We start from the raw sequence: 10,644 nt of genomic DNA, 5'->3' as shown, positions 1-10,644 counted from the left end.
TAAAAGTATAAATGTAACTGGAGTATCGATGTAAAAGTCCGCTCGACCGATCCTAATCGGTACATTTATCAATGGCATATCGCCGTTATCTGGAATATGTTTTGATAACTAATTTGTAAAATGAAATTGTTTATTTGGAACTTGCATAATGCCCGCGACTTCATTCGCGTGGACAATTTGACTCCAGTGAATTTTAAATACGAAAGTGAGGATGTTTGTTACTTAGTTACGCCAAACAAAAAAGATTCATCACACATAATTATCAAAACATGGTTTTAGTATTAAGTCCACCTGTTGTACCTTTTACAAATTGTAATTAATGTAATGCAGTTCAAATAAATAACTAAAAAGGGAAGTTTGAAATAAAAGAGAAGCGTGAATTCAAATTAAACTTTAATACTTCAACGTCTACGATTGAGATTGCGGTCGCTCGCGTCTATGAGTAAGGGTGAATCGCGATTGCAACCGACATTCCAAAGGAATCCTAAAAGTAATGCGTTAAATACTGTTATATTGCTTTCGATTATCACTCTACAACAAGTTATTATGACAGCGTGTGTTCGATACATTAGACGTAAGTAAGTACTATAATTTTCCAGATAAGTACATATGACCAAGAAAAGTTGGTCATTATTTCTCGCAAGGTAACTTTATCGGTAAAGGAAAAACCCAAATAACTTCGTACTTACACAAAACAAAGTGTAATTTTTCTTTTAAAAAATTTCGTGATTTCTCTAAAATATTTGATAAAGATTTTACTTAACCATATCATTGTCGTATAATTAAATTTTAATTAGGTACTAAATTGACTTCTTAAAGTCTAAAATACAACTGAGTCACAACAGTCAGAAACACAACAAACGTACACACGTACGTATCTAAGATAAAAATAGGTATGTAACAACTTATGTGTAATTTTTTATAATAATGGCTTGAAATAATCGATATGGAAAACCAGAGTTCACGTTTTGTTTTTTAATTCCAATAGTACTTTAATGCATGCTAAAGATAAAAGTACCTATGATAGTTAGTTTTTAAAAGTTTGTTTTCTAATTAATAAATTGGGACTGATGTGTACCAGTTTGGATATTAAACATACAAAGTTAATTATACATATCATCCATAATTACAAAAAGTTTAAATATTATATATTTCAACAATAAATGTAAATAATAAATATTTAGGCTGGTAAATTGTTGCAAGTATGTTACCAAATATAAAGAATATCGTTTTTATCAACAAGCTCATTTGACCACACCGAGATAAAATAATGTTACTTTTTATTGGCATTGGAAACATTTTCGAAACATACATTTTATATATGATTACAGAAAAATAAAGTTAATTATATGCTATTCTAAATATGTGTCGTTACGTTAAGAGTATGTTATAATCAAAAAATATACAAATCAAAATATTCTTCAAGTACATTTCAACGCAGATATTTGAAGCGCCGCGCCGCGGTCTTTGTCAGTTGACGGCAGTCGTCAGAATGTCGTCGATATTCGGTAATCACAACTAGTAAAAAACTTCCAAGTACACTTTTTTCGTCTAAAACACTACGTTTCATAATAATAAGTAATAAAAACAATAGAACTTTGACAAAAGTAGAGATAATGAAGCCTTTAAAAAATTATTACCGTTTTGTTTGCATAAAACATCGAATGGAAATGAACTCTAACTCCGCGGGCTACTTTTGTCAAAATTCTTAACAAATTGTCTTCTATTTATTGCTTGTAATCTATCTACCTACTGGAACTACTGTCGCTCTAATCTATTATTAATTTAAGAGGACAAATGGGAAGTTGAAGACACAAGTTCCACTTGCGACAGTTGCGATGCAGTTAAAGCTAAGAAGCGCACAACACCTAGAATACAAAAATATACCATTCATTGGTCACTGATAGATCGTTTCGAATATTTATGATGCACATCGACATCCTTGAATCAAAAAACTTCGAATGTGATTATTCACTTCGGGCAAACATGTATTGCATAGTTGTTTCAAAATTGTGAAATTAGAAGGATAGAAACTGAAATTCCTTATGGCGCTGTTATTATTCAAACTGTGACAGATAGCACTTCACAGCAAAATACCAAGTAACATATTAAGTTATCTAGTAAAAAATAGCAACAAATATACTATATATAAATATGAAGTTATATAAATAATTGGGAATTATATACTAGTTTAGTCACTGCAGCAGCACTCACATTGGAAGATTAACACGTTCGTGTTGATAAGAAATTAAATTTAAAGCTTGCTTTTCTTATATTATCCTTATCCTACAAGGGGCAGATCGAAACAGTAACGTTATATCATGTCCTTACTAACTATAACTAAGCTAGTGCAAGCCTACGAACAAGTTAGATGTCTTTTGGAAACAATTAGTTTATTAATTGTACTTCATACTCGCCGTCATAAAAGTTTATCACTAACGCTATCTTGTCACTGACAACCTAGTTATTGTTTAAATGCTTTATTTGTTAACTGCGCCTATATTATCAACTAGATGTTGCCCGGGGCTTCGCTCTCGTAGGAATTTTGAGATAGCCTATAGCAATCTTGGATTATGTACCTTTCTAATAGTGAAAGAATTTTCGAAATCGGTTTGGTAGTTTCGGAGATTACCCGCCTCAAACATATAAACTCACAAACGCTTACCTCTTTATAATAATAGTATAGATATATAGTATAGGTAAAAACCTACTAGGGAAAATATTTATATACAAATATATTTTTATATTATCTATTTTACTTGCACGGAATAAATCCAATCTTTAAGGTTTAAGTATTTTATGTTCTTATAAGCACAAAGAAAAAATAAAGGAATTAAAATTAAAGGCATTACTTTTTCAGTTGTATTACACTGTGATTTACTTTCATCTGTGCGATCTCTCATGTTATGTGTCATGTTTTATTTCAGAGTATCCGCGTTTTCTGTTTTTTAACATTTCCTACAGTTACACCATAAACATACTTAAGTAGGCCGTATTGTCAACTACAATTTATTATATCAAACCTTTACAGGCATCCGATTGCATATGGTAAGATTAATATGTGCATTATAATTAAATAATAACATTTATAAATAAATCATTTATAAATATTTATTCTGCTACGCAACACGGTGAAGAGCGGGGCAACTGTAATATTAATTGTTCCCTAGTGAACAAGAGCTTCGAAAAGCTCAAAAGTAGAGATAACTGGAAACAGGCGATCTGGCAAAATAATGGTATCGCCGTTTATATGCACAGCGGTGTAACAGTTGTTGGCTTTGTAATTACGCAAAAATTGCAGTTCTAGGAATGATTTATCAATTAATTTAAGGATATGAGGATTGAACATTAGGTATTAAATTAAGCACATTCCATTTTAGCTGTCAATTTGTAATATCTGTTCGAACTTGATACTTGATATTTTTTAGCCGTAAACTTGATACAGAACAGGGCCAGACGTGACCCAATTAAACATTCCAATTATATATACCTATACATATTTTCTCCATAGTCGTTTTATGTTTTATCGTAACAAGAATTAATTTATATGGCAAAAATATTCGGCATGATGATCTTAAGAGCATGTTGATGCAGACTGACGTCGGTTAAAAAATACCTACTGCCATTTACTACCACCATCAGCCTCCCGGTTTTAACATCAGTCTTTTAAGATCATATCTACTCAAACACAAATTAAAATGATATCATGATTAAGATAGATGAAGGGATTAATTGGAAAATTGAAAATAAATAAAAATTGTTGGCCCTATTTCCGCACCGGCTTAGTCACGTCTGCCCTGCCTTCTTATCATAAGTTTATGTCTAAAAAATGTATTCCAGGATGATGTTCGATCGAGTTATTCTGGTCTGATCTACAAAACGTTCCACTCTTAATTATTATAATTACTTTTGTCCGGTCTCATCCATTCTAAAATGTATTTATTAGTCCGGTCTGATCCCCTACCAGTTCAGTACAGTCCAGAAGAAAACAGTTGTGGATGAAAAAATTATAAGTTTAACGTTACGCTACATACAAAAAAAATGTCAACAAGTAACGCAGGTTCCCCGTGGAACGGTCACGGACGCACTGGCGGGCGGCGGCCGCAGGCCGGCGCATGCGATCGCGTGGTGCGACAAGTACGAGGGGTACGCGAGGTGCACAGGGATGTATTGATATCTAGGGTCGGAGCCTGCACGCTATATAAGTTCTTTTTGTGTGAATAATTTCACACAAAAATCACTTAATACTACATACTAGATCAAAAAATATTATATACAAATGTACAGTACAAATATTCTCTTACCGATTGTAGCAAAAATATATATGCTTGGGGATCATAATAATAATTAATTACCGTAAAACGGGGCTATTTAAAATTCATGGGGCTAATTGAAATTATAAAAATAAAATATTTGGAACCTCATAACATTTTATTTTTCTACTAATTGGATATTTTGTTTTCGTCTGGCAACACTCACTCTAAAGCTGTCACCACGCAATGAAATTTTGAGGTTAGAAATGACATGTGTGTGCTGCAAAAGGGGCTTGCAAAAAATATTAAAAATATTGCTTAATTTATGGCTCTCATACTTTTATTTGGTAACTAGTTATTTTTTGAGGTAAGTTGAACATGATATTTGTATTATATCTTATGTTTCCTTGTGATTTTAATGGATTCTATAGGCTTTTTCTAACTACGTTGATTCGCCATATTTGTTTTGATTTATCAAACGGGGCTTTTTGGTACAGTTTTGGGGCTATTTAAAACATAATTCCAAATAGCCCCCTCTATGTCCGATGACAGATTTGTATACGATTTAAGGTGATGTGCCAAATAGCCCCAAACGTAACTTTCGAGTAATTAAGGCGAAGTTCTTCTGTTTTGTTCCAGTGCAATTGATCATGGTGCGTACATATACTAGGAAGTATACAAATTCCAGAAATGGCAAATCTTTTTTACCTTACCAAAATTACTCAGCGGAAAATTTACAAGTAGCAATAGAGAGTGTAAAAGAAGGAAGAATGAGTCTTACCGATGCCGCAGACACTTTTGGTGTGCCAAAGAGTACCTTAAGTAGAAAGACAAGAAATATTAACTGTACGCAAGAGACAGCAGGCCATCCAACATTATTTACGCCTGAAGAAGAGAAAGTCTTCATTAAATTTGTTTTAATAGTAGGGGAATGGGGGTTTCCGTTTGATACCACAGATCTTCGTGTATTTGCCAAGAAATATCTCGACAGACTTGGAAAAAATGTGTATAATCTAAAAGATAATATGCCAGGTTATGATTGGGCCAGAAACTTTCTTCAAAGACATAGATTACAAATTTCAAACCGTAAATCTGCACATATTTCCAGTGACCGAGCCAGATTTAGGTCAGATGATATTGATGCCTTTTTTGAGAATTATGTTAATACGGTTGAGGGTGTTCCTGCAGCGCACATCATTAACTATGATGAAACGAATTTAACAGATGATCCCGGCAATAAAAAATTATTGGCTTTGTAGATCTGAATGCCTCAATTAATTAAAGTTCCTTTATATTAAATCATTTTATTTCTCTTTTATTTCTATCAGCTACATTTTAACGTCTTACAAATTTAAACCATTTTTCACAACAACAATGTCACTCTATGAGATAACCATAAACAATATAATATAATAGAATATAACCTTTAAATGTGGTGGCTGTCCACTAACTTACTTATACTCAACACTCTTCCTCAGACATCACATTTAAAATTCCTAACTTAACAACAAATTCTTTTAAACAAAACTTACTAACAGGCTTAGTAAAAATATCAGCTAATTGGTTATTAGTACTTATATATTCAACTTTAACAAAACCTTGCTCAACCTTTTGTTTTATAAAATTATATTTAATTTCTAAATGCTTCAGTTTTCTTTGATCATAAGTTTGAACAGATTTGATAGTGCTTTGATTATCTTCAAAAATTTTAAAATCCTTTACTTCAATATTTAAATCATTTAAAATCTTAACAACAAAACAAGACTCAACACAAGCTTCACAAAGTGCTACCAATTCTGCTTCCGTCGTACTTAAAGCTACTACAGATTGTTTTTTAGATTTCCATACAACAGTGTTACCAAAAATTAAAAACAAATAACCAGTAGTTGATTTCCTATCAACGTCTCTACCCCAATCTGCATCAGCAAAACCAACTAATGAAATATTATTACAATTCTTATAACATAAATTATAATATAAAGTTTGTTTAACATATCTCAAAATTCTTTTCAAAGCTTTCCACAAAGTCAAATTTGGTTTAGATTGATATCTGCTTAAATAGTTTACAGAGAACGTTAAATCTGGCCTAGAATTCACTGTTACATATAACGAAAGAACCAATTAAAGATCTACATTTAGCTTCATAATTCATATCAATAGTTTCATCTTCAAATTTAAAATTTACATCCATAGGTGTATCAATCCCTTTACAATCACTCATCCCATGTATTTTAAGAATATTTTTTAAGTATCTTGTCTGATTAACTAAAATACAGTCATCTAGTCTCTTAATAGAAATTCCTAAATATGTCATGTCAGTATTACCTAGATCTTTCATTCTAAATTGTGTAGTCAAAAACGTCTTTACTTTTTCTATCACTGTCTCCTGCTTCGCGAAAATTAAAAGATCGTCAACGTATAATAAAACATAAACATTATCTTTCATGTATAAACAATAATCATTTTCAGAACGTTGAAAGCCATAATCCAACATTGCTTCAGTAAATCTCTCATACCAATATTTCGGAGATTTTCTTAAACCATAAAGTGATTTTTCTAATTTGAAAACGTAATTGTCTTCTTTTCCAATATAATATCCTTTAGGTATTTTTAAATAAACTTCTTCATCAATTCGACCATAAAGAAAAGCTCCTTTTACATCCATTTGTTTAATCTTAAAATCTTTCTTTGCAGCAACTGCTAATAATGTTCTTAATGTTTGCATCTTCAATACAGGTGAATATAAATTATCCATATGTCCTGTTTGTTGATATCCCAAAACAACAAGTCGCGCTTTACATATCTCTGCATCACCTACTTTTTTCTATGTTCCACTATCTTCAAGAACATTAAACTCTTCCTTAACAGCATTTCTCCATAACTCACTATCTTCTCTCTTATCTATTTCCTCAAATGTATGTGGCGTATCTTCTATTTGTCCAGTCATTAAAGCATACATTACTTCATTTTCATTTCCTTCAAAATCAGTAACATAATCTTGTTGCCACTTGGGTTTTCTAATTATTCTTTTCTCCCTTACAATTTGTTCTTTTTCAGAATTTTCCTTCGAATTATCATCTTTTTCTAATGTATCTTCCGCTTCATAAAATTCTTCATTATCATTTTCTTCATTATTATTTTCTTTGTAAACATCTTCTTCTTTTACCTCTCGGCACTCCAGTTCTACATTATTCTGTCTTTCTTTTCGTTCTTTTTCATCAAAAATTACATTTCTTCCTATCACCACTTTTTTAGTATCTTCATCGTAAAGTCTATAACCGTTTCTAGCATAACCTATCATTATCATTCTTTTTCCACAGTTATCAAGTTTATGTCTTAATTGAGATGGCACATGATTATAAGCAACACTTCCGAAAACTCTCATATTAATCACGTTTGGTTTTCTTCCTTCCCATAATTCACTTGGTGTACAATCTTTCCCTTTTGTTGGGCTTCTATTAGTTACATATGCAGAACACAAAATAGCATCCGCCCAAAATTCTTTATTCAATTGTGAATCTAATAAAAGTGTCCTAGTTTTTTCCACCAACGTTCTATTCATTCTTTCCGCCACTCCATTCATTTCAGGATTATATGGCACCGTGTACTGAACTTGAATTCCGTTATTTCTACAAAAATTATAAAATTCTCTAGTTACGTATTCTCTACCATTGTCAGATCTCAATTTTAATAAGTCACAGTTAAAATGTTTCGTAGCATAATAATAGTACTCTCTAAATATTTCAAAAGCTTCACTTTTCTGTTTCATAAGGTAAACCATAACAAAATGAGTGTAATCGTCAATAAACGTGATAAAATATCTATAACCTTCTCTACTAATTGGAGTAATAGGACCACAAACATCTGTGTGCACTAGCTCAAGTGGTCTTTTAGCTCTGTAACCTATCTTATTAAATGGTAATCTAGTCATTTTTCCTAACACACAAGTCTCACATAACATATTTTCGAGGTTTAAATTTTTTAAGTCACTCAATCCGTCAACCATATTATTTTTAGTTAAAACATTTAAATTATTCATGCCTAAATGACCAAAACGCCTATGCCATAACAAACTATCCGAATTAGATAAAAAACAGTTATTACAATTTTTCTTACTGAATTCCATACAAATTTTATATAGAGAATTGTCAGAGTTCCCAATCATAATTAAAAACTTAGAAGAATCATAAACTCGAACTTTACCTCTTTCAAAAGTGACAGACAAATTACTTGACTCCATTTTTGACACTGACAATAAATTTTTTCTTAAATCAGGCACATAAAAAACATTTTTAATTGTACATGTAGTTGACTTTTTTCCAACATAACATTGAGTTTCTATGTTACCTATACCTACCGCTTGGAGAGAGATACCATTTTTGGCAGCAGAAATCAATTTTGGTTGTTTTAAATCTATATACTGAGAAAAGTAAATTTTATTATTAACTAAATGATCTGAGCATCCAGAATCTACAATAAATTCTACCCAGTCATCAGAATCTTCAGATCTTCCGAAAAATGCAACATTATCTTGATTACTACTATTACCATACATATAATATGAATTTCTTTGTTCTCTTCCTCGACCGTTAAATCTTCCTCGACAATTGAATCTTCCACGACCATTAAATCTTCCTTGACCATTAAAACTTCCTTGACTGTTATAATTTCCTTGACCGTCATATCTTCCTTGACTGTTATAATTTCCTCTACTATTGTAATTTCCTCGAACATATCCTCGATTATCATAACTTCCTCTATTATTATAATTACCTCTTCCTGCAAAATTATCTCTTACTCCTCTTTTTCCGCAATTAAAAGCACTCTGTCTATTCTCATTCTCCTGTGACGAATTCTTTCTCTTCTCTTCTTCTCCTAATAATCTATCCATTACCATATTTATTTTCAAATCTCCAATCGTTTCTAAAGCTGTTACTATTGGCTCATATGATTTTGGCATCGACAATAATATATAATTTACCTGTTCTTCTTCCGAAATTCCTCCTCCTGCCTCTTTTAATGAAGTACAAATTTCTTGTATTTTTGTAAAATGATGTTTTAAAGGCTCTGTTTCTATATATTTAATTTCATTTAATTGTCTTCGTAAAAATAGTTTACTTCTTGTACTTTTTTCTTTAAAATTTTGTTCTAAATTTCTAAACATTTGGTAGGCCGAATCTTTTCTTACATATTCTAAATGGCTATCCGCTACAGCTGCTATTATTAGAGCTTGGGCTCGTGCCTCTAGATTTTTTTGTGTAGCTATTTCTTTTTTATAAAACTCCTCATTTTCTATCGCTTCAATACAGTTATTTTCACGTAAAATACTTTTGATTCGGAAGGCCCACGTGTTAAAAGATTCTCCGGAAAATTGCACCACATTATATTTTAAAATATTACATTCTTTGTTTGCCGACATCTTGTGTAATTTTTCTAAAATTCAAATAAATTTATTACATACTATACCGTACGCATCTGGCGCAGTGGAAGCGTGCTATTGGCTTTGTAGATCTGAATGCCTCAATTAATTAAAGTTCCTTTATATTAAATCATTTTATTTCTCTTTTATTTCTATCAGCTACATTTTAACGTCTTACAAATTTAAACCATTTTTCACAACAACAATGTCACTCTATGAGATAACCATAAACAATATAATATAATAGAATATAACCTTTAAATGTGGTGGCTGTCCACTAACTTACTTATACTCAACAAAAATATATTTATAAAAGAGGATGCAAGTATCCAGAGCGGATCATAAATAGCTCGAAAACGGCAATTTCGCTCATGTTTTCGGGCACTGCATCAGGACATCTCTTACCTATTTACGTTGTCTACAAATCGGAAAATCTTTGGGATACGTGGATGGAGGGAGGACCAGAAGGGACGAGATATAATCGTTCCAAGAGCGGATGGTTTGATTCAACCTGCTTCGAAGATTGGTTTCATACCATTATAGTTCCCTATTTTCGTAATAAGCCTGGACGGAAGGTGTTGATAGGTGATAATTTATCATCACACTTTTCGGAAAGTGTAATAAAAACTTGTGAGACATTGAATATTGCATTTGTATGTCTGCCACCTAAAACAACACATTTATTACAACCTCTGGACGTCGCGTTTTTTGCTCCTTTGAAGGTATACTGGAGAGATATTCTTACCAAATGGAAAATTACCGAGGGAAGACATCACAAAACCTTAATTAAGAGTGCATTTCCTAAATTGTTGAAAAAACTTAAAAATAAATTAATCGAAAATGATGCCGAATCCAGAAATTTAATAGCAGGTTTTAATAAATCCGGACTTTACCCTGTTGATCCTAATCGTCCCAAATCTCGATTACCCCAATCTCATGTTCCAAGGTCCGAGGAAGAAATAGTAAATTGCT

The sequence above is a fragment of the Plodia interpunctella genome, chromosome 9 (assembly GCF_027563975.2).
Source record: "Plodia interpunctella isolate USDA-ARS_2022_Savannah chromosome 9, ilPloInte3.2, whole genome shotgun sequence".
In the NCBI taxonomy this organism is placed as follows: Eukaryota; Metazoa; Arthropoda; class Insecta; order Lepidoptera; family Pyralidae; genus Plodia; species Plodia interpunctella.
The sequence above is the reverse complement of the archived record's forward strand: the minus strand, read 5'-3'. Positions refer to the sequence as shown.